This window comes from Heterodontus francisci, chromosome 6 (assembly GCF_036365525.1).
Source record: "Heterodontus francisci isolate sHetFra1 chromosome 6, sHetFra1.hap1, whole genome shotgun sequence".
Classification (NCBI taxonomy): domain Eukaryota; kingdom Metazoa; phylum Chordata; class Chondrichthyes; order Heterodontiformes; family Heterodontidae; genus Heterodontus; species Heterodontus francisci.
In genome coordinates this window covers 65,159,321-65,185,855 of record NC_090376.1, presented here as the reverse complement: position 1 = coordinate 65,185,855, position 26,535 = coordinate 65,159,321, and the positions used below count along the sequence as shown (strand labels likewise).

Below are 26,535 nucleotides of genomic sequence, written 5' to 3'. Positions count from 1 at the left end.
AATTTTACAAGTTTGCACTCCTGACAAGGGGTTTAACTCAATTTACCATCCATTAATATTTGTTTTAAATGTTTTCTTTTGATTATTTTTGGCTTGAATTGCTGAATGAAAGATTAATGGGGTGTGATTTGCAAATTTCTAACTGTAGCTTATAGAATTCCACGCCCAAGTACCAAATTTCTTGTAAAACTATTTATGTTTATCAGAATATAGATAGGTGAATATTTAGAACAGGAAGCTTCTGCTATAAGTTGTCACACTATATCTGAAGATGAACCAAATATGGATGTCTAATCTTTGAAACATTGGATCTGTGTGTGCAGTTTCTACACCATTACGCAAGCCACAGGCAAAGTCCAACCATAACTGTGGTGAAAACATATCACTGGAACAAGATGAAATTGCTTTTTAAAGAGATGTGTGAACTTCTCAGATTCCATCTGATATTTTCAACAGCTCACGACTACTAGTTCAACCATGCTTAACATTTAAGCAAGTTTTAAATAAAACTGCACAATTTTGGTTTGAACACAAGACGACTTTGACTGAAATGGTTACAAAATACATAATTTCTAAATCAGTGGCATGGATCACTATTTCAGGGTCAACACCAAGTCTGGATAAGCCACAATGGCATCAAACTTATGAAATAGATAAGGTTTTAACAATATTACAATGTTTTGACATATATCTCAAATAGAATATATCTATTATGGATTAAAAATGGTAGGTGGGTCACAATACTCCATTTCAAATGCATTGAGCACCCATATGCCAACATTTTTCTGTTACATTTGCCTGCAATACCTGTTATCCTGCATTTGGCACGACAATAGGGTATTTTCAAAGATATAAATGTTAGATAGCCTTAGTGACACCCTAATGTTAGTGATAGACTAACTGCTAACACCTAGGGCAGGATTTTCCCTGTAGGCTTCTGAATCTTGACATCAGGCTGAAATGTGGGTCAGAAGCCCGCACTGTGTGGGAAACCCCGGGGCAGCCAATTAATGGCCAGAGGGCAGGCTCAATGTACAATTAAGGGCAGTAGGTGGGCTTTTGAAGCTGGACTGCCAATAAGACGCCTTCCAGATTGAAAGGAGTAGCAGCCTGCTATAAAGGCAAGTAAGGGAGAGGACCCTTCAAAATGGTGGCGCCCTCTTTCCAACTCTTTAAGATTTAAATTAAAAAAGACTTTTGCCAACACTATTGGGGGGGTGCTGTGGGCGTGGGGTAGACCATCTACAGGGCAGCCTTTGGCTGCTGCAGTGCCCAGGCAGGCAGGGAGGGCCTCTAGGCCTGCCTGGAGCTCTGGCCACCCCGGTCTGCTGCCGGGAGGCCACCTCTAGGCAACTAAATTGGTCGCTGCTGCCTGCAGGAGCCTGGAGGCCAACTGGAAAATCTCCCGGCTGCATGTGGGTGGACGGGGGTAGTCCTACTGCATTCCCCCCCAACATCGCACCTCCACAAAAATTACCTGGGGGTGGGATGGAGCTGGAAAACTGGCACACCAGTTGGCGAAGCTATTTTTAGCTCCTGCCTGCCTCCGTTCCCAGCCCCAGCGGGGGCTCAAAGTCTTGTCTATAATCTCTTATTTTATATTAAGATTTTCACCCACATAATCTGGCAGGAATGGGACAGGCAGCTGGTCTTGCTGACCGCCATTTTAACCATGCAGTCTTTTTAGTTGGCTGAGGCGTCTGCCAGAGGGAGGTGGAAACCTGATGAATACATGCAAATTTGGGTTCTTTGACGTCTTTAGAAAACCGACATGATCTTAAACATAAAATTGTGGAAGTACTGCTCAGCACCCAAGCTGCTAGTAAAAGCTAACGGGATTGGTCTTTCAGAGCATATATAAAGACACACCCACCTACGGGTAATTGGATCATTCAAGCTGTGTGCCATTGTGTAGTTTTGATTACCAGAAGAGTTTCCAGTTTCCAGATTGCTTCTTTCTGACCTTTTTTTTTGCCCTGCTTATCCTCAGTAAATTCTAACAGCTTATCATGTGTGCCATTATTGCCTGTTTGATTTGGATGGAGGAAGAGGTGAAGTAAGACAAGAAAGAGCAGCAGCCTCAGCAGCATGAGCAGCATCTGGGCCTATTGGAAGGCAACTGATGAGGGGTGGGGGGGATGCTCTTAAGAGGCCATACCCAGCACACATGGTGTACTGGCCATGAGTCACTTCTTTCTAGAAGGCTCCTCAAACAAAGATACTCCCTACAAATAGGTCCCACAAAATGTCTCATACAGCACAGTGATGTGTTCATTGTGCTGTCGCCTTCTCAACCTTGTCACATTGTAATAAATTTTAGTTCCTTTGTACTAGCTGGTCAATAATTTGAAGCTGACACTGTATTAGTGACAGTTTATGGTTTTTATTTAAGCATAAGTGAGACTTAATACATGTAATACTTGAACAGCAGTTTGCAAGGAACAATTGCAATACTCTGTTGATCTTGGGTAGAAGGCGGGACCCATTCCCAGTACTGCCTACTCACATATGCTTGTTTGCCTGTCTGCTATCCTTCTTGGCCCTTCTACACTGAAAAATCCAAAACCACTAGTACATACGTCAAAAACCGGAACCGCAGAAAAATACATCCAATCATGTATCTACCCTAACCCCCCCCATTCTACCCAATCATAGGCCCAGCAAGTTCTGTGCCCAGGCACAGATGTTGGGCCTCCCTATCTGTCTTTTAGCCTTGGACACAAGCTTTGTTTGTTCCTATGGACCTTGAAGACAACAACAGTTCTAATTATAAATATTTTCTAGGTCCTTTTCCCTAATTCTAACAGAGGAGAAATTAAACTAAATCTAATGGCAAATACAATAATTGCCAGTTCTCACCCAACTGTTAGCTCATGCTGCCTTTCTTAAAAGCAATTTTACGAACTACAACTCCTATAAAGTACTCTCCCAGTGGGCGATGCAAAACTGAGTCTGGTGTTGCTCATGTGGAAACCTTGAGATGCTCATGCCGACATTTAAAAATTTCTAACAGGGATCCAAGCAGCCTTGAACCCACCCACCTCTGGTTTACTGGAGGCAGTGCAAGGGCCAAGCGACCAAATAGCTCTCAGGAAATGGGTTGATGTTAAGATGTATCTCTGTTTTAACAAGGTTTGTAATTTTCACTGCTGTTTTCTGGTCCTCAGGAAACTCAACAGGTAAAAGGAGGCAAGAAGGGCTGAATCCATAAGTTAAGTGCCTTTACAGCACTGTTTGTGGGTCAGGAGGAACAGGAATATTTCCTCCAAGCCAACAAGCTTGCTCTGTAAAGTGCCACACCTGCAAGCACCTTCATGATCTTCCACCCCTGCCACTGCCTCGCAATCTGGCAGCTTCCCATTTCCCTCCCCCACCTGTCATGATCAACCCTGGCTCCCACCAGGATCATCCTCAACCTCCCGTTGTAATGTTGCTATGTCGTGTTGCCTTGTTTACTGTACACCAAGATACCAAACAATTGGTATGAACACAAGATAGGTTTGTTTTATTTGAGAACTCAAACTGCTACAGATATATTACAACTATGTTACAGAGAGTTCATGAGGCACATCTAACCTCGGGGATCCACATCTCACAACTGCAATGGTCATATGCTACATGAGATCATTTCCCTTTGTGATGATCATGCCCACACTCTTAAAGTTCTTAAAGCAACATAAAACAACACCCGCGATCACTCTGTCTCCAGCGATCACATCCGGCACCCCCCTGCAATCACATGCACTTCCTCGTTCCTGGATCATAAGAACATAAGAAATAGGAGCAGGAGTAGGCCATTTGGACCCTCAAGCCTATTCCGCCATTCAATAAGATGGTGGCTGATCTGATTGTGACTTCCACCCCACTTTCCTGCCTGCCCCCCCATAACCCTTGTCGATCAAAAATCTGTCTCACACAGCTTTGAATATATTTAATTACTCAACTTCCACTGCTCTCTGGGAAGAGAATTCCAAAGTCTACCTATCCTCTGAGAGAAAAAAGTTCCTCCTCAACTCCATCTTAAATGGGAGACCCCTTATTTTTAAGACTGTGGCCCTAATTCTAGACTCCCCATGAGGTGAAACATCCTCCCAGCATCTACCCTGTCAAGTCCCCTCAGGATCTTATATGTTTCAATAAGATCACCTCTCATTCTTCTAAACTCCAATGAGTATAGGCCCAACCTGCTCAACCTTTCTTCATGAGACAACCTCTTCATCCCAGGAATCAGCCGAGTGTACCAACTCTGAACTGCTTCCAATGCACTTATATCCTTCATTAAGTAAGGAGATCAAAAATGTACAAAATACTCCGGATACCATCCCACTAAGGCCCTGTACAGCAGTAGCAACATTTCCCTACTTTTATACTCCATTCCCCTTGCAATAAAGGCCAACATTCCATTTGCCTTCCCAATCACGTGCTGTAACTGCATGCAAGATTTTTGTGAGTCATGTACAAGGACACCCAGATCCCTCTGTGCCACAGACTTCTGCAGTACCTCTCCATTTAAACAGGAGGCGGTGGCGCAGTAGTATTGTCACCAGGCTAGTAACCCAGAGATCCAGGATATTGTTCTGGGGACATGGGTTAGAATCCCACCACAGCAGAAGGTGGAATTTGAATTCAATTAGTAAATCTGGAATTAAAAGCTAGTCTAATGATGGCCCTGAAACCATTGTCGATTGTTGTTAAAAACCCATCTGGTTCACTAATGTCCTTTAGGGAAGGAAATCTGCTGTCCTTACCTGGTCTGGCCTACATGTGACTTCATACCCACAGCAATGTGGTTGACTCTTAAATGCCCTCTGAAATGAACTAGCACTTGTATCTAACCGCTACGAAGACAATAAGGAAATAAGGAGTGAAATTGGACAGACCACCCGGCATCTACCTAGGCACCGGAAATGACAACGGCAAACCCAGCCCTGTCAACCCTGCAAAGTCCTCCTTACTAACATCTGTGGCTTGTGCCAAAGTTGGGAGAGCTGTCACACAGACTAGTCAAGCAGCAGCCTGACATAGTCATACTCACTGAATCATACCTTACAGACGATGTCCCAGACATGACCATCACCATCCCCAGGTATGTTCTGTTCCACTGGCAGGACAGACCCAGCAGAAGTGGTAGCACAGTGGTATACAGTCGGGAAGGAGTTGCCCTGGGAGTTCTCAACATCGACTCCAGAGCCCATGAAGATTCAAGACATCAGGTCAAACATGGGCAAGGAACTCTCCTGCTGATTACCACCAACCGTGCCCCCCGCACCCACCCCCCCCCTCAGTTGATGAATCAGTACTTTTCCATGTTGAGCAGCACTTGGAGGAAGCACTGAGGGTGGCAATGGCGCAAAATGTACTCTGGGTGCAGGACTTCAATGTCCATCACCAAGAGTAGCTCGGTAGCACCACTACTGATCGAGCTGGCTGAGTCCTAAATGACATAGCTGCTAGACTGGGTATGCGGCAGGTGGTGAGGGAACCAACAAGAGGGAAAAATATACTTGACCTCGGCCTCACTAATCTGCCTGCCACAGATGCATCTGTCCATGACAGTATTGGTAAGAGTGACCACCGCACAGTCCTTGTGGAGACAAAATCCCATCTTCACATTGAGGATACCCTCCATCATGTTGTGTGGCACTACCACCGTGTTAAATGGGATAGATTTCAAACAGATCTAGCAATGCAAAACTGGGCATCCATGAGGCGCTGTGGGCCATCAGCAGCAGCAGAATTGTACTCAACCACAATCTGTAACCTCATGGCCCGGCATATCCCCCACCCTACCATTACCATCAAGCTGGGGACCAACCCTGGTTCAATGAAGAGTGCAGGAGGACATGCCAGGAGCAGCACCAGGTATACCTCAAAATGAGGTGTCAACCTGGTGAAACTACAACCCAGGACTACTTGCTTGCCAAACAGCACAAGCAGCATGCAATAGACAGAGCTAAGCAATCCCATAATCATCAGATCGGATCGAAGCTCTGCAGTGCTGCCACATCCAGTCGTGAATGGCGGTGGACAATTAAACAACTAACTGGAGGAGGTGTCTGCACAAATATCCCCATCCTCACAGATGGGGAGCCCAGCACATCAGTGCAAAAGATAAGGCTGAAGCATTTGTAACAATCTTCAGCCAGAAGTGCCAAGCGAATGATCCATCTCGGCCTCCTCCTGAAGTCCCCAGCATCACAGATGCCAGTCCTCAACCGATTCCATTCACTTGGCGTGATATCCAGAAACAACTAAAGGCACTGGATACTGCAAAAGGCTATGGGCCCTGACAACATTCCGGCAATTGTACGGAAAACCTGTGCTCCAGAACTTGCCGTGCCCCTAGCTCAGCTGTTCCAGTACAGTTACAACACTGGCATCTACCCAGCAATGTGGAAACTTAACCAGGTATGTCCTGTATACAAAAAACAGGACAAGTCCAACCCAGCCAATTACCGTCCCATCAGTCAATCATCAGTAAAGTGATGGAAGGTGTTGTCAACAGTGCTATCAAGTGGCACTTGCTTAGCAATAACCTGCTCAGTGACACTCAATTTGGGTTCCGCCAGGGCCACTCAACTCCTGACCTCATTACAGCCTTGGTTCAAATATGGACAAAAGAGCTGAACTCAAGAGGTGAGGTACCTTTGACATCAAGGCAGCATTTGACCAAGTATGGTATCAAGGAGCCCTAGCAAATCTGGAACCAATGGGAATCAGGGGGAAAACTCTCTGCTGGTCAGAGTCATACCTAGTGCAAAGGAAGATGATTGTAACTGTTGGAAGTCAATAATCTCAGCTCCGAAACATCACTGCAGGAGTTCCGCAGGGTAGTGTCCTAGGCCCAACCATCTTCAGCTGCTTCATCATTGACCTTCCTTCAATCATAAGGTCAGAAGTGGGGATGTTCACGGATGATTGCACAATGTTCAGCACCATCACGACTCCTCAGATACTAAAGTAGTCCATATAGAAATGCAGCAAGACCTGGATAGTATCCAGGCTTGGGCTGATAGGTGGTAAGTAACATTTGCGCCACACAAGTGCCAGGCAGTAACCATCTCTAACAAGAGAGAATCTAACCATCTCCCCTTGACGTTCAATGGCATTACAATCGCTAAATCCCCTACTATCAACATCCTGGAGGTTACCATTGTCCAGAAACTGAACTGGAGCAGGTCAGAAGCTAGGAATCCTGCAGCGAGTAACTCACCTCCTGACTCCTAAAGCCTGTCCACCATCTACAAGGCACAAGTCAGGAGTGTAATGGAATACTCTCCACTTGCCTGGAAGGGTGCAGCTCCAACAACACTCAAGAAACTCGACACCATCCAGGACAAAGCAGCCCACTGGATTGGCACCCCATCCACTACCTTCAACATTCACTCCCTCCACCACTGATGCACAGTGGCAGCAGTATGTACCATCTATAAGATGCACTGCAGCAACGCACCAAGAGCCCTTCGACAGCACCTTCCAAACCCTCGACCTCTACCACCTAGAAGTACCAGAGCAGCAGATGCATGGGAACATCACCATCTGCAAGTTCTCCTCCAAGCCACACACCATCCTGACATGATCCTGGAACTCCCTTCCTAACAGCACTGTTGGTGTACCTACCCCACATGGACTGCAGCGGTTCAAGAAGGCAGCTCACCACCTCCTTCTCAAGGGCATTTAGGGATGGACAATAAATGATGCCCACATTCCATGAACGAATAAAAAAAAAAATCTGCTTTTCTATTCTTCCTGCCAAAGTGGACAACCACACATTTTCCCACATAATACTCCATCTGCCAAAGTTTTTCCCACTTAACTATCTATATCCCTTTGCAGACTCTTTTGGGTGGAATCTTCTAGGGTCTGTGGTGTTCCCAATGGCAGGACTGTAAGTTCATAGTCATAGAGTTATACAGCACAGAAACAGGCCCTTCGGCCCATCCTGGCCATCAAGCACCTATCTATTCTCATCCCATTTTCCAGCAGTTGGCCCATAGCCTTGCTTGCTATGGTGTTTCAAGAGCTCACTAAATACTTCTTAAATGTTGTGAGGGTTCCTGTCTCTACCACCCCTTCAGGCAGTACGTTCCAGATTCCAACCTGGGTGAAAAAATTTTCCCTCAAATCTCCTGTAAACCTTCTGCCCCTTACCTTAAATCTATGCCCCCTGGTTATTGACACCTCCGCTAAGGGAAAAAGTTTCTTCCTATCTACACCTCTCATAATTTTGTATACCTCAATCATGTCCCCCCTCAGCCTTCTCTGCTCTAAGGAAAACCACCCTAGCCTATCCAGTCTCTCTTCACAGCTAAAATGCTCCAGCCCAGGCAACATCCTGGTGACTCTCCTCTGCACCCTCTCCAATGCAATCACTTCCTTCCCATAGTGTGGCGACCAGAACTGTACACTGTACTCCAGCTGTGGCCTAACTAGCATTCTATACAGCTCCATCATAACATCCCTGCTCTTATATTCTATGCCTCAGCTAATAAAGGAAAGTATCCCATATGCCTTCCTAACCACCTTATCTACCTGTGCTGCTGCCTTCAGTGATCTATGGACAAGTACACCAAGGTCCCTCTGACCCTTTGTACTTCCTAGGCTCCTACCATCCATTGTATATTCCCTTGCCTTGTTAGTCCTCCCAAAATGCATCACCTCACACTTCTCAGGATTAAATTCCATTTGCCACTGCGCTGCCCATTTTACCAGCCCATCTATATCGTCCTGAAATCTAAGGCTTTCCTTCTCACAATTTACGACACCAACAATTTTCGTGGCATCTGCGAACTTACTGATCATACCTCCTATATTCACGTCTAAATCATTAATGTACACTACAAACAGCAAAGGTCCCAGCACCGATCCCTGCCGTACACCACTAGTCACAGGCTTCCAATCGCAAAATCAACCCTCGACCATCACCCTCTGCCTCCTGCCACCAAGCCAATTTTGGATCCAAATTGCCCTGGATCCCATGGGCTCTTACCTTCTTGACCAATCTCATATGCGGGACCTTATCAAAAGCCTTAATGAAGTCCATGTAGACTACATCAACTGCCTTACCCTCATCTACACACCTAGTCACCTCCTCGAAAAATTCAATCAAATTTGTGAGACATGATCACCCCCTGACAAAGCCATGCTGACTATTCTTGATTAATCCCTGCCTCTCCAAGCAGAGATTAATCCTATCCCTCAGAATTTTTTCTAATAGTTTCCCAACCACTGATGTTAGACTCACTGACCTGTAAACACCTGGTTTATCCCTGCTACCCTTCTTGAATAATGGTCCCACATTCGCTGTCCTCCAATCCTCTGGTACCTCTCCTGTGGCCAGAGAGGATTTGAAAATTTGTGTCAGAGCCCCTGCAATCTCCTCCCTTGCCTTTCATAGCAGCCTGGGATACAGCTCATCTGGGCCTGGGGACTTATCCACTTTTAAGCCTGCTAAAATCACTAATACCTCCTCCCTTTCAATGCTAATATGTTCCAGTATATCACAATCCCCCTCCCTGATCTCTACACCTATATCGTCCCTCTCCATAGTGAACACAGATAAAAAGTAATCATTTCAAAACCTCACCTACGTCCTCCAACTCCACACACAGATTGCCACTTTGGTCCCTAATGGGCCCTACTTGTTCCCTGGTTATCCTCTTGCCCTTAATATACTTATAAAACGCCTTGGGATTTTTGTTTATCTTGCCCACCAGCGTTTTTTCATAACCCCTCTTTGCTCTACTAATTACTTTTTAAAATACCCCTCTACACTTTCTATACTCCTCTTGGGCCTCAGCTGTTTTCAGCCCTCTGAATCTGCCATAAGCCTCCTTTTTTTTCTTTATCCAAACCTCTATATCCCTTGACATCCGGGTTCCCTGGACTTGTTGGTCCTACCTTCACCTTTACGGGAACATGCTGGTCCTGAACTCTCACTATTTCCTTTTTGAATGACTCCCACTGGTCTGATGTAGACTTAGCTACAAGTAGCTGTTCCCTGTCAACTTTGGCCAGATCCTGTTTTATCATACTGAAATCGGCCTTCCCCCAATTTAGTACCTTTATTTCCAGTCCATCTTTGTCCTTTTCTATAACTACCTTAAATCTTCGAGAGTTATGGTCACTATCCCTGAAATGCTCCCCCACTGACTCCTCTACCACTTCATTCTCCAAGATTAGGTCCAGTACCACCCTTTCTCTTGTGGGACTTTATACGTGCTGGCTCAAAAAGCTCTCCTGTATGCACTTTAAGAATTCCTCCCCCTTTAAACCTTTTGCACTAAGACTATCCTAGTTAATATTGGGGAAGTTGAAATCCCCTACTATTATTACCCTATCATTTTTACACCTCTCTGAGATTTGCCTACATATGTGCTCCTCTATCTCTCCCTGATTGTTTGAAGGGCTGTAGTACACTCCCAGCAAAGTGATTGCCCCCTTTTTGTTTTTATGTTCTACCCATATGGCCTCATTTGAGGAACCTTCTAAGATATTATTCCTCCTTACTGCAGTAATTGACTCCTTGATCAATCGTGCAATTCCACCTCCTCTTTTACACCCCCCACCTGTGTCATGCCTTAAGTCTCTATACCCTGGAATATTGAGTTGCCAGTCCTGCCCTTCCCTCAATCATGTCTCTGTGATAGCAATAATATCATATTCCTATGTGTTAATCAATGCGCTCAATTCATCTGCCTTACTTGGAAGACTCCTTGCATTAAAATAGATGCAATCTAGACTTGCATTGTTCGCTTGTGCCTTAACAGGTCTATATTTGCTCTGCCTTTCAGACTAACTTAGTTTCTCTTCTATATTTGGCTGTGCATCACCCCCTACTGAACCTCCACTCTGTATCCCATCCCCCTGCCAAATTAGTTTAAACCCCCCGCAACAGCACTATTGTCAGGTTCCACCTTCGCCAGAAACAGACCTAGTTTTCCAGGAAACTAAAGCCCTCCCTTCTGCACCATCTCTTCAGCTACGCATTCATCTGCTCTATCCTCCTATTCCTATACTCACTAGCATGTGGCACCGGGAGTAATCCAGAGATTACAACCTTTGGGGTCCTCCTTTTTAACCTGCTACCTAGCTCCCTAATTTCTTGTTGCAGGACCTCATCCCTCTTTCTACTTATGTCATTGGTGCCAATGTGAACCATGATCTCTGACTGTTCACCCTCCTCCTTCAGAATGTCCTGCAGCCATTCCGTGACATCCTTGACCCTAGCACCAGGGAGGAAACATACCATCCTGGAGTCATGTTTGCGGCCACAGAAACGGCTATCTGTACTCCTTATGATAGAATCCCCTATCACTATAGCTCTCCCACTCTTTTCCCTCCCCTCCTGTGCAGCTGAGCCACCCGTGATGCCACAGACCTGGCTCTTGCTCCATTCCCCTGAGAAGCTATCTCCCCCAACAGTACCCAAAGTGGAAAATCTGTTAGTGAGGGAGATGGACCCAGGGGACTCCTGCACTACCTGCCTAGTTCTTCTACTCTGCCTGGTGGTCACCCATTCCCTTTTTGCCTGAGCAGTCTTTACCTGCGGTGTGACCACCTCCCTGTATGTGCTATCCATGATGATCTCAGCCTCGCGGATGCTCCACAGTGTCCTCAGCCACTGCTCCAGATACGAAATGCGGACTTTGAGTAGCTGCAGCTGGAGACATTTCCTGCACACGTGTTCACCCTGGACACTGGAAGTGTCCCGGACTTCTCACATTGCACAGGAGGAGCACTCCACTCTGCCGAGCTGCTCTGCCATGACTGACCCTTAATTTACTCCCTTAATTTACTCAAAAATTAGAGATTATTTACACGAGGGACCTTGATTCCTGAAAAAACACTACTTACTATATAAAAAAAACTGTAGACCTTACCTTTCTCTTTACTTTAGTTACTAACCCAGCTACTTACTGATACTCTCTAACAGCAGTTACGTGCCAGCCAATCACCTTGCAACTTTCCTGTGATGTCACTGTTCACTTTGTTTTCAAACTCCGGCGTGCCTGGACTCCTCTCCGCTCCTCTCCCAGACAGTAAGTACTCTAGGCCACGATCCTCGGGCTCTATTTATTGGCTCTCGGGCTCTATTTATCGGTTGACGTAACTTTCGCTTTGCTGCAAATAGCGATTTTGTATGTAAATCAGCCATGCGGCAACGGGCAGGGGGAACATGTAGGTCATGCATCAGGGGATCATTGGTGGAACTCACCATCCCTGCCCGGAGTACCATGATCACCACAGATATAAAACATTCCGTGCTTGCAGCCTTCCTTTCATGCAAGTATCTTTAGAATAACTTAAATTGAAGCTTTTACTTCAATCAAAATGTTTTGTCTCCCTTATTTTGTGAAAGTCACCACCAACTTCAAATCATTTATTTTCCCTACAGCCAAAGTGAATCAAATGACATATAAATTTACCAGGAAAAACAGACCTGAGGATAGGGAGCAGTTTAGAATTCAGCAAAGGAGGACCCAGGGATTGATTAAGAAGGGGAAAATAGAGTACGAGAGCAAGCTTGCTGTAAAAACTGACTGTAATTTATTATGGGGAATAAAGAATTGGACAAATTGAATGAGTGGGCTAATGCATAGCAAATGTGGGTAAATGTGTTCACTTTGGTAGCAAAAATAGGAAGGCAGATTATCTGAACGGCTATAAACTGAGAGAGGGGAATATGCAGCGAGACCTGGGTGTTCTCACACACCAGTCGCTGAAGGAAAGCATGCAGGTCCAAAAGGCGGTAAAAAAAGGCAAATGGTATGTTGCCCTTCATAACAAGAAGATTCGAGTACAGGAGCAGGGATGTCTTGCTGCAATTATACAGGGCCTTGGTGAGGCTACACCTGGAATATTGTGTGCAGTTTTGGTCTCCTTATTTGAGGAAGGATGTTTTTGCTATAGAGGGAGTGCAGCAAAGCTTTACCAGACTGATTCATGGGATGGTGGGACTGACGTATGAGGAGAGATTGAGTCGGTTAGCATTATATTCGCTGGAGCTCAGAAGAGTGAGGGGGGGGATCTCATAGAAACCTATAAAATTTGAACACGACTTGACAGGGTAGATGCAGGAAGGATGTTCCTGATGGCGGGGAAGTCCAGAACCAGGGGTCATAGTCTAAGGATACGGGGTAAACCTTTCAGGACTGAGATGAGAAATTTCTTCACCCAGAGAGTGGTGAGCCTGTGGAATTCGCTACCACAGAAAGCAGTTGAGGCCAAACCATTGTATGTTTTCAAGAAGGAGTTAGATATAGCTCTTGGGTCTCAAGGGATCAAAGGGTATGGGGTGAAAGCGGGAACAGGCTACTGAGTTGGATGATCAGCCATGATCATAATGAATGGCGGAGCAGGCTCAAAAGGGCAAAATGGCCTACTCCTGCTTCTATTTTCTATGTTCCTACGTTTCAGCCATCAGGCAGCATCCTGCCCCACAGTTCAGTGATGCCTCCCGGCAAGGTTCTGCTCCAGGCTGTCAGGGAAAGGCAGGAGGTCCCTGCAGATGGAATGTGAACACCCTCCTGCCTCATCAAGGCAGCCTGGATGGAAGTAGCAGAGGAGATCACGAACCCTGTGGTCATAGGAGTCAGGAGCAGGAGTAGGCCATTCAGCCTATCGTGCCTGCTCCGCCATTCAAACAGATCATGGCTGATCATCTACCTCTATGCCATTTTCCCCACTATCTCCATATCCCTTGATGTCATTTGTATCCAGAAATCTATCGATTTCTGTCTTGAACATGCTCAATGATTGAGCTTCCACAGCCCTCTGGGGTAGAGAATTCCAAAGGTTCACTACCCTCTGAGTAAAGAAATTCCTCCTCATTTCAGTCTTAAATGGCCTGCCCCTTATTCTGAGATTATGTCCCCTGGTTCTAGTACTCGTAGAACATGGGTGCAGTGTTGCAAACGCATCAATGACTTGCTCAGTTCAACGAGGATAAGTGGTCCTGGGGAAGCTTCTCCATTATTTTCTTCCATAGCTCCGTGTCTTTAAGGCAGAGGGTATGCAAGGAATGCAGTGGAATGTGTGAACAGCCTTGGTGCCATTCACTAAATGATGTTTCGCCATGATGAAGATCGGCATTGTTTATGTGATTGGATGTGTCGTGCGAAAGCCAAGGCAGAATGAGTGACGTTGATACATGTATGCAATGGTTGTGATGCATCTTTTGACATGTCATAAATCTGCACTGTTTCCTGTAGGATAAACGCACCCACAACCAGCATGTGCGTGCTAAGACAGGTGGAGGTGTCCCAGACATCAGGGTGCTGACACCAGCTAAGGAGGAGGCATCAGTGATCGCAAGACAGGAGGGAAGCACGAAACGTAAGGATGAAGTGTCATCTCTACTCTTGCAGCTATATGTGGAAACTGAAGGAAATTGTGTGAGCTCATGTGAAGCAGACACTTAAAGTGCTTCCGTTTGTGTCTCCACTGCAGGTGCCTGCAGTCGAGTCGCAGAACATCATATGGCCCAAGAATCCTCCTCTGGGGAGGAAGAAGAAGCCAATGCCCCAGAGCGTACACCATCACTTGCCTCTTCTTCAACCTCCGCCATCGCAGATACATCCACACAGTCCGCGGGTGGTTTAAGATTAGAATCTGGGTCACACGACACGGACACGACCCAGCAGCTGAGGGAACATGCGCCAGCCGGGTCCCCTGACGATCGGAGGACTGCTGCGGATCGAGTCCCTGCTCAGTCAATGCTCATGATGATCCTCTGTTTGTAGCTACGAGAAGTCTGCTGGATTTGCAGCAAAGCCATGTGAAAAATGTCAGAGATGCCTGAGGTCATGATTGGCTTTGCACGTGCCATGGAGGAGTCCATGCAAGCCATGACGTCTGCCATGTCCCAGGCATTTGAGCATACGGCTTCCTCAGTCGAGAGTCTGACGAGCTCATTGGTGAGTCTGGTTGAGCACTTGAGCCATATGCAATCTGAACTGCATTCCATCGCTGTTGCCGTGGGCTCCATGCAGCAGAGTCTAAGCGAGAGGGGGGACGAGGAAACTGGACCTCCCCCCAGGAGCTCCATCCCCTCAGGGAGACAGGCAGGTGCCATTGTGCACACAGATGGAGGAGGAGCACGTGCCAGCTGCGCCAGGGCCTTCCTCTCAGGATACCCCCAGGGTAAGCAGCAACTCATTCCCCCCACCGACATTGACCTCCTTACCTCCAGCAGGCGAGCACACGGGGGACAACTGAGCACCATTGCTGCAGACCCCCAGTAGGATGGAGCCATCAAGGCCCCGTACCTTCAGAGGACACCTGCCACGGTCATCCACAGCAACGGAGCAGCGCACTAAGCAGACTGCCTCCACTTCAGCTGCTAATGTCGGGGTAGCACCTAGACATAGTTGGAGAAAAAGGAAATTGAAAGAGTTTTGATCATGAAGGTGGCATGGGTACTGTACAAATGGTGATGATTTCAAAATTTATTAATACATTTTTATTTCATGCAAATTTGATCCACTATTGTTAATGTTTTGCTTGGTGACAGATGGATACAAAGATGATTTTTGGAGGCCTATGGCAGGAACACATTAATGTTTGCAAAGCATCTCAGGAAATGTCCAGTGTCCATATCTCATTGGAATTTGAACCTTCACTCTTCAATGATGACTTTTTTCCTATTGATGATTAATAACTTTTTCCAATACTGTCATGCTTTACTTTTGTTTTCTATGGTCATAACTTAACGCTGCTTGCAGTGGTGTGTAGTCGCATTCATCGTAGCCCATAAATGATTTCAAATGCCAAATCACATGAAAGTGCAGCAATGCTTCATTAAGATTGCAGTGATGAATAAGATCTCATGCAAAAGGTAATTTCTGTAGGTAATTGTTATGTTTCTCCTCTCAACATTCCTTGATGATGTGGCTTATTATTGGCAGAAACGTGCTGAAATTCGGTTCTCCCTGATGTCCCTTGCATGGCTCTCCATGGCCCTCGTATCGATGATGGTATCGTTGTCACTGTTGTCCTTTCCTCACACTCTTTATAGTCATCCTTGTAAAAATGTGGATTCTGTCATTTTTACTGGCCTTTTTATATCTTTTGCATTATGAATTTTATGTACTTTCATATATATATATATTATATATATCTTTTGTATTTTGGTAAATGAAGAGTTAATTTTAGCTGTGTACCTTACTGAATAAAAATGCAGCCTGCACAATTTCAGTCAACCAGAATTACATTGTGATGCAGACTAATAAACAGATAAAGGGAAAGAAAAGAACAGATATCGAAAACTATATAACAAGTTGCGATCAAAATGTAACAGAAAAGCAGGATGAGTCTCACTGGTGTCATGCTAGGCCCCCACCTGCCAAGAATAAGGCACATTAATTTTGGCATGAACATTGATTTTAAACTATTACTGGAGTGAAGAAAGGACGCATTAAACAGATCTGCCGTGGCTGGAAAAGATATTTGCATATTAACAGACGGTGATTGGAAGGACAAAGCAGCCATTCCCTGACACATTCAATCCGCAATGGACCCTGATCACCAGGTATTGTGTAAGAGGAGCATTCCAGAGAGTGTCTGTTTGCTCCTGGACTGAGAAGATCTCTCCTGCCTGCTCCCATCTCTTTTACACAAGCCTCTGAATCCACTGAAGACACATGAACCCCAAGAGAGAAAAGTCGCCTACAGCGAACAAGGTTTAAGAAGAATACTGGGCCCCAACAAAAAGCAAGATCTACCTACAATCAAGGACTCTACAGTGAGGTGGAAGAACCGTAGCAAAAACTCTTCAGATATTGCCTCAAACTTTTCCACTTTATTTTTCTTCTCTTTTCTGTCTCTATTTGCATGTGTGTATGCGTAGGCGCATTGTGTATCCGTCGGCGTCAACTGAATTAGAGTTAAACTCAAGTCTAATAAATTTCAATTTTTCTTCCTTAAACCCAAGAAAACCTGTTTGTGCTGGTTTCTTTGCCTTATAATTGGAAAGCAGTAAACAAGGATTCACCAAGAGGGAGCTAAAAACAGTGTGTTTAAAAATAGAACCCTGTTACAGTAAGACCAGATGAAGGCTGAAAGGGAATCTTAAACCTCTTCCTCACCTGGTCGTAACACTGGAAATGTATGATCTAAAGGACCTCAAGGTTATAATGGACTGTTTGTACACATTGCTTTGCACATGTGATCATGATTTTTTGACACCGCAACTCAATCCAGGAACATTTTCCAAGTGCTAACCATTTTTTTCATGAATAAATTCTTATTGAAATCTGTGCTAAATTTCCTTTCACCAGTTTTAGACAATGCCCTTTGCTCTCATGTCTGGACTGACTTTGAAGTACTGCTCCAGGTTTACCTTATCTAAACTGTTGAGTGTCTTTCTCTTGAACGTACCTTCTGAGTTGCCTGCTTTCAAAATCTTAATTTCCTTTCCTCATAAATTGGTCCTTTAATGCCAAGGGTCAGTCTTTTGGTTTTATTGTTCCATGGCTGGAAGGTTTCCTTTTGGTAACCAAACGAATGAATGGAATACTTAGTGTTGTTTGTCCAAAGCATGGTAGTTTTAGCATACACATCTCATGTTATTCCACTAATTTACCAATATAATTCACTATTCTATTCACTTTGTTTATTGCTGTTCTATTGGTTTACACATTAAATGCAAAATGACCATCAAGCCAGATCCTTTTCAACTTCACCTTTGGATATTTCTACATCAACCATAGTGTAAGTGCAAGACCATCTTTCCCTGGAATAACCTTGCACCTTTCTGTAGTTTCATCTGTTGCTGTTCTGTTCATTTATAGATTTTATCTAGTTCTTTTTATTAGGTCCCTAGCTGCTTCTACTGACTCAGCTGGCCACCCTAGATAAGTACAATTTTAACCAATTTTCATTGGCTTTCAGAATATAATTTGAAAAGCATTTAGCTCTGGGTACATCACTAAGAACTTCCCTTATTAAGTATCCATTACCATACAACTTCTCCAACCAATCGAGAGGTGTGTACCATTTCTATCACAATGACACCATGGATAAACAATGTAATGACATCACAACATGATAATGTTTTCATTGATACACAGTGTTTAAAAACTCACTGAGCAACTTCACAATAGTGGTGACTGTGCGTCTGATTTAAATAACCCCCTTGGTGGGAAATTGACAGGAATGGTTTGAAAGGTTGTTTTACATTCCACCCATTATTACACTCCACTGACTTCAATTGAGAGTAAAACTGGGAGGGGTATAAAACCAACATTCAACCCAACCTCATCAGTTTCCCACCAGGCATGTTAGGTTAAAATTAGCCCTATTTTATCTGTGATTTTGCTCTCCTCTAATCTCCCACAATTTGTGTGTATTTTCCACATTTGCAGAAAAGGTTTTACATAAGTTAAAATAGAATTTTTTTTGTTCTTTTTCTGTACAATGTTCCTAATTTCAAAGTGCTTCTTTACACTGACGAATGGTCAATTTTGTGCAATGTATGAGAATATAATAAATTCAAGTTCTGGGTACTTACTACTCAACTCTTCCTGCCACAGTTACTGAGTTTGCGCAGTTCTTGACCATGTGGTTAGATGAAGTGCTGTGTAGAAATGAAGCATTTCCCCAGGCCCCACTTTCCCTGAGGAAAGAAAGGTTGACATAATCCAGCACACCTAATTTGAATTCAGCCTTCTGCCAGCTAAGCACAGGATAGTAGTGAGAACACAAGAGAAATTTACAGTGTAATGTTTCCTGTCGTGCCTATGTGATGGCAAACAGACTATTGCGTGCGTGTGTTGGGGCTGGAGGGAGCAAGAGAGACAGAAGCATAAAAAGAAAATATAACAGAGCACCTTAGAATATACATGAACAAAAAGCATTACTTTTCTTCACAGAAAATCAAAGCTGATGTCGCTAGTTATTTTCAATAGTAGCATCTCCTGTTTAATAAGAAAACAATTAATTTTGTTAATTGGCTTTTAGAGCTGAATTCTACTTTATGATCACATGAATTCCAGCAAAAGATTAAATAAGTTTCAAGAAGTTGCATTTATTATATTCTCAGTTGTGGATGTAGATGGAAAGAGACAGAACGGGGGAGAAAAATAGAGTGGAGATTGGAAGAAACCTATTCTGTGTGGCAAGAACAAGCTGAAACGATGGGTCTGTTTGTGGATCATGGGAAGGAGTTAGAAGCAGCCTGTGTGGGTTGGGAGACGGTGAGGTCGGAGGTTATGGAGAGAAGATCCCTAGAGGAGATGAGGTCAATGACAGAATTGAAAACAATGGCTTGATGTCCAATAGTGCGTTCATAGTCCAGGGAAAGGTAGGAAGAGGTGTCAGAGAGTTCGGGGGCAATTTTATGCTCTCTCCCATGGTGGGTTTGGAGGCAGGGAGAGCATAAAATCGGGTGGGATGGTGGCGGGGGCCCCCCGCCACATTCCTGCTTCTGCCAAAATTAAGTCCAGGGCGGGTAAGCCTGTGAATGGCATTCCTGCCCTGCCGCCAATTGCGGTCCGTAACTGGGCAATTAATGCCCAATTGAGGGCCTCATACCACCGCCGCTGCGATTAGCTGTGCGGCGGGCAGCCCTGTCACTGCACAGGAAGCATGGCACGAAAAACCATGCAGGCTGCTTTCTAGATCCAGACAGGGGTGGGGGGCCCTTGTTAAAAGGCACTTAGGGCCTGAATATGGGACCCAGCATCAGGAATTGGGGGGGCTGTTGAGAACCACCCCCTGCCCTTGTTACTGACACCCCTACACCCCTCTCCGCCATGATCCCCACCCCATGAGACCCTTCCCACCCTGACCTACCTGTGGCCAGGGTCCAGCGCTGCTCGTGGGCCTCGGGTAGGTGCTCCACTGCGGTGGCACTGCTCAGTGAAAGAGCTGCTGGCCTCTGATTGGCCAGTAGCTCTCAGAAGGCAGGAATTCCATCGCTGGGTCCTTCATCCTGTGGAAGGTCTGCCACTGTCCACTTAAGTGTCTAATTGGCACTAGATTTGGTGGGCCTCCCACAGAAGAGGTGGTGCGGGGTTCCCGGCGTCGCTTTTTCTGGATGCCGAGACCCCCGTCGCCAGGATAAAATCCCAGCCTTGGTGTTCAGCCTTACCAAGGTAGAAGTTGGTTCACCAAACAACAACAGCGCCATCTTCGTCAGCAGGTTTAATGACAATGTTCAGGTTGAATTTGAGAGAATGGAATGCAACAAGTTCAGAGCAACATAGTTTAGAGGGATAAAAGCAAAATACTGCGGATGCTGGAAATCTGAAACAAAAACAAGAAATGCTGGATTCACTCAGCAGGTCTGGCAGCATCTGTGGAAAGAGAAGCAGAGTTAACGTTTCGGGTCAGTGACCCTTCTTCACTGGGTCACTGACCCGAAACGTTAACTCTGCTTCTCTTTCCACAGATGCTGCCAGACCTGCTGAGTGAATCCATAGTTTAGAGGGAGTTAGCAGAACAGAGAAAGTAAGACAGCCAATGTAACACCAGTAGTTCAATGAAAAGACCTAGAGAGGGTAAGAGGCTAGAAAGACGGTTCTAAGTGGAATGAGAATTCTGAGGGCAGGAGAAAGGGTCCATTGTGCGGGGTGAGGACTCCTGGCCGAAGAAGTGGCTGCAGAGGCGAAGGCGACAAAACAGCTCAGTGTCATGCAGAGCTCGAAATTCACTGAGGTGGGACTTAAGGAGATGAAACTGAGACCACTGCTGAGGACATGTATCTTTCAAATACATACTCCCCTCCCTTTTCAACAATCTGAAGGAACCGTTCCCTTTGTGACACTTGGTCACTCCTCAATTACCCCAAACAGTCATTCTCCTGCCCTTGGCACCTTCTTGTGCATGCACAGGAGATGCAACATCTGTCCTTTTACCTCCTCTCTTCCCACTGTCCAGGGCTCCAAACACTCATTCCAGGTGAAACAGCAATTTACTTGTACTTCTTTCCATTCAGTATACTGCATTCACTGCTCACAATGTGCTCTCTTCTACATTGGAGAGACAAAACACAGATTGGGTGACACCTCCATTCAGCCCGCAAGCATCACCCCGAGCTGCTGGTCACCAGTCATTTTGATTCTCCACCCCACTCCCACTCTGATCTCTGTCTTCTGCCTCCTACAATGTTCTAATGAAGCTCAAAGTAAGTTCAAGGAACTGCACCTTATCTTTCAATTAGGCACTTTGCAGCCTTCCAAACACAATATAGAATTCAACAATTTCACATCATAACCTCTGGCCCCATTTTTTCAGACAGCAAGCAGTTTGTGATAACTCTGCTGTTCCCATTTATAGCTTTTTTAGACCAGTGGTCCGCAGAGATGTTCCGGGGGTCCACAACATAGAGCCGGCCTTGCAGTTGGGTGACATTGGCAACAGCCAAGGGTGCTGTGGTCAAGAGTAAGTAATTAGCTGGCATGCTCTGCTCCCCCTGTACTCCTGCTCTCCCCCTGCTCCCCTAGTGCTCTCACCATGCACCTGCTCTCTTGGCTTCCACTTTCACCGTACTTTGTTCTCCCCATGCTCTGGCATTTTCTATGCTGTACAGCTGCAGAGGGCTACGAAAGTCCCAAAAATCCCACAGGTGACAACAGAACAAGTGGAATTTAAAAAGGCTAAGACAGAGCCAGAAGGATTTAAAGAGGTCAATTTAGAGCCAGAAAAATTGAAAGGAGCGAAGGTAAAAACAACAAAGGTTTAAGGAAAAGCACCAGAGATATGGTTAGTTGAAACTTTTTTAAAGATTTAAATAGGGACAAGGAAAGTTCACAAAGAGGCAAGCTGAGAATGAGGGAAATGCCTCACCTAGTTGAAGTGCCAAGGGGAGTGCTGTGTAAGCTGGACAACCACCTGCAAGCAGTGGAGTCCCAGAGGACATGGGGCAGATTAGGGAAAAACCTATCCCTGAAGTAAAAGGAACAGGGAAGGTACAATACCCTAAAGTAAACAACACTTGTGAAATCACAAGAAAACTAAAAGCTGGATTTTCTTCTCCCGCCACCAGGAGCGGTGGCAGATGGAAAAAATGGTGGCCCACATGCGGCTATGCCACCGAGATCTTCCTCGTGGCTGCCCAGGATAATGAACCAGTCAGGCCCCCCACCCAATCACGTGGAGGGGGCGTGATTGCTGATGCCAGTAATGGCGTCAGCTGCTGGTGCACTGGCACTTTTAAAGAGCAGCCAGCCCTGATGGGTCATTTAAATTTTTAAAGGGCTACTCCCACAATGTACTGCCAATAAACCTATCGTCTCTTCCCCCCCACCAATAACAATTAAATTCAACAGTTGCCCTTTCCCCCCACCAAAACACTTACCGTCAACACTTGCCCTATCCCTCCCAAACCTATCAAAGTGCAAAGGGTCTCCCCTTCCCACCCTCCCCTACACTAGTAATTTGCATTAGAGCCTGTTCCCTCCGCCACTGCACTAAAAATCATAAGTTCCCCCTTTCCCCACCACGGTGGTGCCTGCTTTCCCTGGACGGGAAAGTGAAGGCTCATGAGTGCTGGCCGATGCTTGGAAGATTGCAGTCAGAAGGCAAGATCTCTGTTGATTTTATTTAAATGTATTCATTTCATTAATTTAAATATGTAAACCTGGGTCCCGTCGCCCAGCGGCAGGGAGTGGGGTGGGGGGGATGGTGGATGCCACAGAACTGCGCCGCTGGCAGAAAGAGCAGGCCCGGGAAGAACAATCTTCCAACACGCCCCCCTGCCCATCCCCCGCTATGGAGCCCGACATTGGGAGCTCCACAAAATGCCAGCCGAAAAGTGAGGTCTGTGTGGATCTACCCACTGAAGAATCAAACAATCAGGTTCCAAATCCAAAGCTAATCAAACCCAACAATTTAGATTCAGAACACAGCAAGAACAAAGGACAGGAGGAAATCCCAGATGCCTCACAGGGGCTATGAAACAATTTACCATCCACTATCACCCGAGTAGTAAGAACAATCAATATGCCAGAACCTTAACGGTTAAAGTCATGTACTGTGGAAGAAATAATTAAGAGGTTGAATTTTTAACGGACAGGGAAAATTGCAAGCAACCCAGAATAATGCAAATTTGCATACTTCAAGCTTCACCAACAACCACATGTTTAATGAGACGAACGTTCCCAAAGTACTACAAACTGATGCTAGAGAAACTACAACCCCATTTGACAACTCATAACTAAAAGAAATGCATTTTTAATGGTACCTCATCCAAAGGGAAGATGATGAAAAAAGCTCCAAACTTGAACAAGAAAATACCTGTTACAGATAAGGCCAGATGTAGCTGTTGTGAGATTGAGGTCTGGGTGCCAATTGTGCAATGGTACGACCCCTAAACCTTCTTACCTTTTCCTTTCTTTCTTTCTAAACCAAACAGACAATTTTATCCCTTTTGGGGAGGTGTCATGCTTACGAGAAATGCAGTACTAACAAAAAAGATTCAAACTGAAGAGTTATAAAAATTGATTTTACCTTTTAAACAATGGGCAATGCTGCAAAAGATGGCTGCATATGTATTCAAACCTGGCCACGCTGTCAATTTGTCTCAGAAGGGTTCAACTGTATTGGCTGGAAGCAATCTCTCTCTCTCTCTGCCTTGCTGGAATTCAAAATGGCTTTTTTGTTGCTGTACTGAGATAGCTGCAGACAGACCAGATTGATGTTGTTGTCTCCAGTCCTGTCCTGAATAGACTCCCACATTGTTCCTCAAAACGTTTGTTTACCTTTTAAGGTGAATATTTTTACAAGGGTTGGCTTTGCCCATGTGACTTCAGGTTTCAGTTCTAGCTGGGTTGTATAATGGCCTTGTTTGCTTTTATTATAATGGCCCTGATGTTGGCCCCATTCTGAGGAGATGAGGGTGGTTCACACTCTGTTGTAATGGAGGTTATTCAGAGACGAGAAGTTTGTGAAAGGTCTCGTCTTATTGCGTTTGTGTATAGCTCACATCCAGATGTGATTATCTGTCGCATTTCCATGCAGATGGGGCTTAATTGGTTTTCAGTCTTCGTAGACACAGATGTGGATTTGAGTGCAAGAGATGAGGGTCCTGTGTCTTGTCCTCCATTTTGTTGACAGCACATGTACCAGTCTCTTTAAAATTGTTCCAATTTTTTTATAACCCTTCAGTTTGGTTCCGTATTTTCATCGCTGCACTTCTCGTGAGCATGACACCGTCCTTTCAACTGGCGCAATAATTTCAACTATTGTCTTTTCCCACACACTGCAACTGTGAGCCCTGGCTGTAATACTTGCAGCCATATTAGGTATAGTTCCACCAGCATTATATAAAAATGTTCACATCAACATTTCTCCTCCTATTCTCTATTATTCCTCTCATCATGCCATAATTAGCATTAATCAATTATAATGGCACCTCTGCCATGCAATGTTCAGCAGTCACTGTAGGTGTTGAATACTTAAAACTCTGAAAAGGACTACAGCCAGGGAGGCATTGGCTCCTCACACTTATGCTTGTTCTTTTGATCACTGCTAACCACTAATTATGATGGATAGTTGGGTCAGTGTATGTTATCTTCCTTATTTACTTTGTTTGCATTATTGTGTTCAGTTTTTCACTGTTTTTGTCTGAAAATCTTAAATAAAAATATTTAAAAACAGCTATTACTATTTTGGAAATATTGCTATGCATACTGTGAAGATCAACTTATTTTTCTATTTTTAGTCTATTACTTTGTCAGCACTGATTGTTGCAATGGATGTAGACAACTAAGACATGGGATTGATGAATGATAATGTCACCAGCGAAGGAGTAATTGTTGTGGCATAATTACTGTAAATTTATCAAGTGATAATGTACAACTAACTATATGGAAATAAAAGTTTGCATGTCGTAATTTACAACATTTAGTAACATTTAAAAAAAAGGTAATTCTTTTTTGTTCACTAACTTTAAATGCAAATCATCAAAAATATATGTCCTTTACATACTGGAAGATTACAAGACATGATTTTTAAAATTCATCATATTGTATAGACTGTCTAAGAAATGTTGTTCAAGGTGCATAAGATACCATCTGTATCTGCAAAAAGCAGTGCATTTACTTGCTTCTGCAAGTTCTGCCAGTTTATACTAATGACGGAATTCATTGTTTGAATGATAGTTATCTATATATGTACAGTACATGGACTTGAAAACATGACAGCTTAATCGTTAGTAACGTTGAAAGTAATGATCTAATGCTAGACATGAGAGCAATATATCTTCATTGTTTTTAAAAATGACAGCTACTAATTGATCATATTAGTTTCAATAAAAATTGTTAAAACTCTATATTAAATTATTTAGTGTTGCATATTGGGACCTTGTTAGCTAAGGGAAGTTAGTGGAAGCACCTCAGGAAAAATGTGCACACATTGAGACTATTACACATAATGTTTATTAAATGAGCCTCTAAGGATGTTTTTTCTAGGATCTCTCTCAAGCATTTGTAAAGAATCTTGTTTCATGTTTGAGGCCCCATATTTCTGCCTCTTAAACGATGAGCAGCTGTAGCACATAGCCTTGTTCTGTGTAACTTTGTAATGATTTCCTTCCTTCAGTTGCTACAGGAATCCCTGTTATGCCTAAAACAGAGAGAAACTTTTTAATCCAAGCAAATGCAAGAGCAAGTGCTGTTGGTTTGAGGGTAGAAACTCAATACACCAAATGCATTGTACTTGGACCTCAAATTAGAGCCATCTGGACTACAAAAGCTCCGCAGGCAATTTAAGGGAAAACAGGAGAACACAGATAGATTTATGGCCTTAGGCTTCTGCTATGCACCTGCAGAAGGAGTTGAGTGTAGGAAGACAAACTGATCTTATGATGAGATTCAGTACAAAAACCCTCCCCCACACCACAATCAGCATCCACCAATAACTTGTAAGGAAGAAAATTACATAGTATATATTTATGTTGGAAGGTAGCACTACTGTCAGTTTTTCTGTGAAAATGAATCACTAACAAAGCCACTAAACCAATATCAACTCATAATCCATATAATCTTATTTTCATTTATAATTTTATTGCTGGCTTTGTTACAGTTATTCTTTACTTGAAAATCTAATATCCAGCAGTTTGAAAGTAATAAATATAACAATGTAATCAATCAATAACTCAGTCCAAATATGTTTTAATTGTTGCATTCTAACAATTGTTTTTCAAATTCCATATACAAAACACAGACCAGTATATAATGGGGGCACTTTTCAACAGCTCCTTTAAGCAGTAAAGAGCCTCTGAGGGACCACGGTGCATTTTTGAGCAGAAATACCTGTTTAGCCTAAATTTACAGCAAGGTGCCATCTTAGCAAGGTTGGAATAGCTACTCAAAGGATTGTTAAGGGGTTGACTGCCACTAAAATTAGCTATTAGCACTCATTAATGAGGGTGCACAGCATGTTAGTGGATAATGTTTGACCTAACACCTTCTCCTAACAAAGTCCAGCTGATTGGAAATAAATAAGTTGGTTGGTGAGGATTTTGAGTGGTATTTACTGTTCACTTGCTACTGGAAGTTTGAAGAGGACCTTTTGAACCACATCGGGAGACTT

At 44.3% G+C, this 26,535-nt stretch overlaps 1 long non-coding RNA gene across 1 annotated transcript in view; it reads left to right on the top strand.

Moving 5' to 3' along the window:
* Window positions 1–16,054, top strand: part of LOC137371358 (uncharacterized) — an 89,240-nt gene extending 73,186 nt beyond the window's left edge. Inside the window, exons 5-6 of the long non-coding RNA XR_010975209.1 lie at window positions 14,214–14,337; window positions 14,452–16,054. This is a non-coding gene — a long non-coding RNA (uncharacterized lncRNA). The remainder of the gene's footprint in view (window positions 1–14,213; window positions 14,338–14,451) is intronic.
* Window positions 16,055–26,535: the final 10,481 nt, after the last annotated feature.